Below are 7,175 nucleotides of genomic sequence, written 5' to 3' on the forward strand. Positions count from 1 at the left end.
AAAACTGCCTAAAGGCTGCGTTGTGTTAGTCAGGAAGAACTTCTGGATTAAAATCTATTACCCATGTAGAAAGTGTGTGCTTTGTCAGTGCTTGCTCTTCACCACTCTTTTCCTTCTCTAGAATAATGTCAGCAGTTTCTGTAGAGGAAATTCAGATGGCTGTTACTAAAGCCCTTCCTGGACTTCCTCAGGTGAAGACGGAGAAGCTGGTGGAGAAGCTTGTTGGCTGGGGCGTAGAAACCATTGAGGATCTAAAATACGTTGAAGGAGCTCCTGGAGCAGACCTGTCACATGTTCTTCCTCCCATCCAGATTCACAAACTGCTTGACAACTTCAAGACAGGTTAATAATACATTTTGTCAGTTTTAAGAATTAACTGTTTTGTTAAGGTTGCTGTTGTTCATATTGTTTTTAGTACTGTTGTGGTAAAAATTCACAAACTGTTCTTTGTTATTCAAGAAAAAAAAGAAAATGTAAAAAAAGAATGTATTACTCTTTCAGCTGGGGAGAAAAATGTGTGTGAGAATATTCCAATAAGAAGTCCACCCTCCTCTTCAACTAGTTTGGACATTGTGAATCCACCAACCTCTTCATCAGCTCCTTCAAGTTGGCCAGAGACATTTCAGATTCCCTGGGACCAAATGCCAAATGATGAGTGAACTGCAGTAGCAAGTGGGAAAAGACCACTTCCACCTGTCGGTAGAAAAATTATCAGAATTCTAGTTGATGAAATGAGGGAAAATGAAAAAAATCCGACTAAAGCCCAATGCCTCACTGTTGCTCTTAAACTAGTCAAACAATATCCAAAGAGTTTTGCAGATTATGACAACCCAGGATCAATTTCTGAATCAGGATGCTACTCCATATTGAAACAAATGAAAACACGGGTTGAACATGTAAATAGAAACAACACATTGACAGCAGGCAGACGACGTTCAGGTGGCATTTCAGAAAATGCTAAGATCAGAAAGAGCAGAGGGCCAGCAGTGACTTATGGAAGCAGCAGATGGAAACCTGAGCCACCGCTTTCAGAGAGCGATGATATATTAGAAGACAAAAGACAGACTTTGCTAAACATTTATCACCAGTACAGCCACAGCGGAGCAGACAAAGCTGATGTCTGGGCTTTAATGAAGGAAACCTATTATTTACAAAGAAAGCATAGAAATGACACACAGGAGCCTCCTATTAAAGAAATTAAATACAAGTGGCCATACTTGTTTGTGCAGAAGCACCTCACGGCACATTTTGAAGAACTTACTGGTGTTAATGCACAAAATCAACTAAACCGTGCAATGGAGGACTGTGGCACTCTACTTATTGACTTTTTTAGAAACAAACCAACAAATGAAGAAATTAAAAGCCTATTGTCAGCTGATGAAGAGGTTGGGTTCATGGTTGTCAAGCTTCTCCTCGCACATTTCCAAGAACATCAGGATGGGCTTCTGCTTTATGCAGATGTGGCATGAATATAGGGTTTTGTCTAACCTTGGGATGTTTTTTAGAGGTGTGCTACAGCTGCTGATGTTGAAGGAACTCACAATCTGCCATCAAGTCCACGACTCATTGCCCTTGGTAAGTAGCATCTGCACAATATATTCCTCAGTGCGTCTGTATCTTCCATTCTTCTGTCTATAGACCAGGGGTTAAAGTTCTCTGTCGTTGCCACGGATTTCCGTCACTTGGAAAACGAGCGCAAAAAGTTCCATCTAGACTTTTTATTCAAGGTTTTAAACAGAAGCTGCGCTCAACCAATGAAACCTGGTCCGATTTGGGAAAAAGTTAAAAAAAAAAGAAAATTCCACGCGTGCTTTTGTGAACCAAAGTGATTCTCCAGCAGTCAATAAGCGAGAGGCGAGGACACAGTACATCCTGGACAGGTCTCCAGTCACATGGCTAAAATTTCAGTTTTATTAAACTTCAAAAAGTGATTATTGTAATGTGTGATCTGTGTTAAAAAAACGTCTGACGTCATCATAGTGTTGGTTATGTGTCCTGCATTGTCCAGGTTGTGGTCGGCCCTGTGTGATCATAGATTTCTCCCGAATGTGGCAGGGAGCCAGAGGAGTTAATGTTCAGGTGTGAAGTAGATGATGTAGTGATGCAAGCTGCTGTCTTTGTACTAGTTGTAGTTTATGGAGGTTTATGGAGGACAGGGAGGGAAGTTAAACTGTAAAGTGAAAAGGTGAGTGAACTGTGGAGCAGTTTGGCTAAAGTGTGAAGGAAGAACTTGATGCTGCAGAGATGAAAGTTAACCAGGTGATGTTCTGGATGTGCAAAGTGAAGGAGAGGATGTACAGGATGATGCCAAGGCTCTGAAGCTGAAAGCTGCCACAGATACAAGAATTGTCAATGGATATGTTAAAAGTACCAGATTTGGTTAAAGCTGACTTTGCACAATAAGCAAGTGAGGTGACTAATGTGGCATTATGTGTAGATTATTTTTGCTGTAACCCCTGCTTTAGACACATTGATGGAAGCTCCAGAGAGATATTGACATCTTCTGTATCTGCTAGCCCTACATCTGTAGTCAGAAGGGTGGGAAATGCATCTTGTCTACAGACATAGCATGTGGACAGAGACAGAAGATGCGCCTGAGCAGTAGCAGATACGTCTCTATGTCACTGATTTAGAGATGTATCTGCCATCCCTCTCTCTGTCTGCTGTCCTTAGATATATATCCATAGATAGTGGACACATCATCTCATTGTGTCTATAGGCAGAGTGACGGCACATCAGCTGTTTCTGTTGTCCTTGTCTGCGGAATTCTGAATAGTCTGAATATCATTAAATGTACTTACCCGGTAACACATAAAAATAGGAAACTGAAGAAACAAAGTGCCTGAACACTAAATTAAAATTAAATGTTAAAATGAAAATCTTTTTTTTTTTCAGGAGACACCAATAGCCTTCAGCATTGGATGGTAAGCCTGGAGGGTGAAGTGGTTTGTGAAGCACACAGCCTACATTCCTGGCTGGTCTTGCTGCACTGTTTGCAATGTTTTTTTATTTTTAACCTCGAGTATCCGGATGAGGCCACATGTACACTGTCCATTTCTAACAGAAGGACAGGGAGACAGCTACAATTAGGGAAGGTCAGAGAAGGATTGTATGTCCACCAAATCTGTCCTTCTCATCCTGTCTTTCTTTAACTGATATAAATGCAGTTAAATTTAATGAAAATGTCACGTCTTAATAAAAATTTTTCCTTTCAGTATCTTCTAGCAACCCCTGAATGGTTTCTGGTGGTGTTCAGGAGAAAGCCCTACTAAATACTTATTTTGGCTTTGTGTGGGTGTTCAGTAGGTTTTAACCTACAACTTTTAAAGTTTGATTGTGTTAGGATATCAACAAGGTCAAGTGGAACGAGCTGTTTATCCCAGAACTGCATGGCACACTTAGATGGCACTGACCCAAAAGATTGGCACATATCTATCAGATACCACCCCGGAGGTGACACAGTTTCTCTGCTGATGTCACAGTTTGGATGTGTACCGCCCTTGTATGGGTGTGTCCCGAGATCCCTTTATAATGTTTGTGTGATGAGCACTCGAGGCCTCCTGCCGATCAGGGGCCCATCAGCGCTGGTGTGACTGTAACTATTTCTCTGTCTTTACGTAGATAAAATATAATACAGCATACTTGTCTGTTTTATGCGTCCTACATTGAAGGTAATAAGTAAGTGGGGGTCGCCTGACTGGGTAAAACGAACTGGGTCCACCGAGGGTGCTTCACCGTAGATGGGACACGGTGAAACAATAACAATTGTGTTGGATCCCTTTCTTTGACTGAAGACTTGTAACTTGTAAAACCTTGTTCTTGTGTCTTTGTTTGACAGTTTGGAAATTTTGACCCTTAGAAACTTTTGTTGTGAAAGCTAAGTATAATATCTAAGTGTAAAAATAATAAATGTAACTGTATATAATAATATAAACTTATAATATATACTTATATAATAATAAATTTAAGTAATAATATGAAATGCAATATAATATAAACATGTGGGTTATGCATATTTTTATTTTTGAGATCAACTCTTGTTAAAAGCAAATAGTGTTGTTAAGACATGCTTTTTGATATGCTGCAGTTTGTTGGTTTTAAATTGTCAATAAAATAATTTTAAAATGGTTTTGTATTTTTCTGTATAAAAGTGGAGAGTTTGTAGAAAATTGGCATTTTATTTCAGCAAGTAGCAATCAAATTTTTATTGTATTTCTATTACAGGGCTACTGTAATTTACTGTGATTTTATTACAGTAAATATTTACTACAAATTAACCAATATAATTACACCAAAGTTGGAATAAAATTACAGTAAACCTGTAATCAAATTAATGTTGTAATGAATTACTGTAAAATATTTATATTGCAGTCAGTTTGTCATAAAATTACAGTAAATCTGATAATTACAGTAAAGCTGTAATAATTACATTAATAAAATTACAGGAAAATGAATAGAATTACAGTAAATTTATCAAAATTACAGTAAAACTGTAATAAAATTACAGTAAGACTGTAAATAGAATTACAGTAACCTGACTGTAAATATTACAGCAACCGGCTGGCAACCCTGCTGCCAGTAATTTACTGTAAATTCTACAGTATTTTTTTAACAGTGTGGATGTTCACAGGTGAGTGAGGTGGGGGTCTTCTCCTGAAGTCCATCATCATCTCCTTGGTCTTACTGGTGTTTAAGCACAGATGGTTCTTCTCACACCAGTCCACAAAGTCCATGATGACCGACCGGTACTCCAGCTCGTTCCCCTCAGACACACAGCCCACAATGGCCGAGTCGTCAGAGAACTTCTGAAGGTGGCAGCTGTCCGTGTTGTAGGTGAAGTCCCAGGTGTAAAGGGTGAAGAGAAACGGAGACAGAACGGTGCCCTGGGGGGCCCCGGTGCTGCAGAGTGCCACCTCTGACTGACAGCCGTGCAGCCTCACGTACTGAGGGCGGTCAGTGAGGTAGTCCATGGTCAGTGAGGTAGTCCATGGTTAAGTAACTCTAGGGGTTCTGGCGGCTTCCAATATTACTAATACCAATTTGAAAACCTCCGGACTTGTAATCCGGCCTTCTCTGAACCGTAATAACGGTACCTTTCCTGTTCTGTCTCTGGTCGACTCTTGCTCTGAACAGAATCTAAACAGCCCAGAGCTGATAGATAAATAACACATCCCAGTGCATAATTTACCTTCACCTGTCTATGCATCTGCGTTAGATAGGAGCTCTTTACAGACAATCACCCAGCAAACTGAGCCATTAACCCTTTTAGCTTCAGGAAATCGCCACGAGCAGCATAGGTTTGTATGAGATTACAGAGACTGGACTGCAAAATTGGTTGCCATGGAAATTACAGATAAACGGACTCTGAAGGCAAAGTGTCTGACATACTCAGACTGGACAGAATGACTGTTATGGATGATATGTGTCAGCAAGGACGTCTGCATTACAGATCTTCTCCACCAATGGGATAATAGGAATGTTGATATCATACTGGGAACGCCCTGAATGGGTGGACACATGTTTGGAATTGAATGTAACTAACGAGGTTCTCAGGGGCCGGTTGCGTTGTTATGAGAACATAGTTCTGTCTGTAAACATTCCTCTGTCTTTTAGATTAAATATCGTAAATTATAGTTACCGTTTGAAGAGTCTTTTTATTACTACAGAAGTCTACAATGCAAACACCACATTATCAGATAAAAGGACCAGGGGAGGCTGAGAACAGGTCGAAAATTTGAACAGATTCTTTGTATTTCCCACCAAAGGGTTTGCCTATAGTCTTGGGTATCCGTGGCTTCAGAAACACAATCCACAAATTAACTGGTCCAGTTCCCGTATTGACTCCTGGAGTTTCTATCTAAATTTCCTCTCGATTATCATGACTTGCAACAGGTTTTTAGCAAGGACAATCTCAAGGCAGGGATCATTCGGCACTCTTCATCCCTGCTGGGGCCAGGATTCTTTTTTGTGGAAAAGAAAGATGAGACCCTTCATCTTTGCATAAACCGATGATGCTTAAACCAAATAACTGTAACGTTCCTGGCACTGGGGCTGTTAATTGCTGACACCTGTTCCGGCTCCACCTCACCAGTATAAAGGTTCCGTGCCTTTCAGCCTCCAGTGCCAGAACGTCTTGAGCCAACCCGGTGATAACTTCCAGCCTTTTGAATAACCTGTCTGTCAGTCTGAAGCCGACCTGTTTTTGCCCTGTTTTTCGAGCCAGCCCTGCCCTTTTCGGATCCTGTCTGCCCGCCCTGAGTTCTGCCTGTCAGTCTCTGGATTTGGATTGCTCACCCGTGTACCGACCTTCAGCCTGTGAGTACCTGAGATTGCCTGTCCCCTAAACTGCCTGCTCTTTTGGATTTTGACTCGGACCTGGACCTGGAACCCCCCTTTCGGATTTGCCCTTGGAAACCTCTGCCTAATCAATCGCCTTCACGTTATCGGACCCGGACTGGACTCGGACAAACGACCTTGGATAATCCCGCACGGACTCTGCCGCCCTCAGGGGCCAGAAGAAACACCGACAAGCCCACCCTCCACCAGGTTAGTGATCCAGCTTCTAGTTACCTTTCTATCTGGCTCCGCTGATCACTAACCTGACGTCTCGTCTCCAGGAGCTGCCAGCCGCCGAGCGTGAGCCGCACGCAGCAAGGGCCGTGCAACCCCTTCTTTTAATAAAATATCAAAGCGTCACTGACCTGTTTTCGGGTTGTCTTTTGGGTCCATCCAAATTCATAACAGTACGTTCTGGCCAAAGTAAAATGGATCCTTCACCCGAGGCTCAGTGGCGCGCGGGGGTTGAAAAATCGATTTCAGAGCTAGAATCCGGTGTGTCGGAGATTCTCAGTCATCTCCGCAACCCGATCAACCCGTCCCCGCCACTTCCGCAAACAGCTCCTCCGAGCGGCCCGTCACTTCCGGTTACGTCGTCCGTACCTGAGCCGCGTCTCACCCCGCCAGGCTCTTTTAGCGGCGATCCGGAGCACTGCCGGGCTTTTTTGACACAATGTGAAATTCACTTCGAGCTGCAACCGTCCTCCTTCCCTTCTGAACGGTCAAAGGTGGCCTATGTAATCTCTCTGTTGGCCGGAAAAGCCAGATTATGGGGCACCTCCGAGTGGCAAAATGATGCTCGTATTTGCCACTCGTATTATGACTTCTCTAGAGAACTG

The 7,175-nt window shown here is 42.4% G+C and overlaps 2 long non-coding RNA genes across 2 annotated transcripts; both read left to right on the forward strand.

Moving 5' to 3' along the window:
- The first annotated feature begins 1,387 nt into the window (after positions 1-1,387).
- LOC118565153 lies at positions 1,388-2,976 on the forward strand. The gene is made up of 3 exons (XR_004932216.1): positions 1,388-1,460; positions 1,506-1,575; positions 2,896-2,976. It is a non-coding gene; the product is annotated as an uncharacterized LOC118565153 (long non-coding RNA).
- Positions 2,977-6,202: 3,226 nt separating this feature from the next.
- LOC118565155 lies at positions 6,203-6,696 on the forward strand. Its single transcript, XR_004932217.1, has 2 exons — positions 6,203-6,546; positions 6,618-6,696. It is a non-coding gene; the product is annotated as an uncharacterized LOC118565155 (long non-coding RNA).
- The last annotated feature ends 479 nt before the right edge of the window (positions 6,697-7,175 follow it).

The sequence above is a fragment of the Fundulus heteroclitus genome, chromosome 2 (genome assembly GCF_011125445.2).
Source record: "Fundulus heteroclitus isolate FHET01 chromosome 2, MU-UCD_Fhet_4.1, whole genome shotgun sequence".
Lineage (NCBI taxonomy): Eukaryota > Metazoa > Chordata > Actinopteri > Cyprinodontiformes > Fundulidae > Fundulus > Fundulus heteroclitus.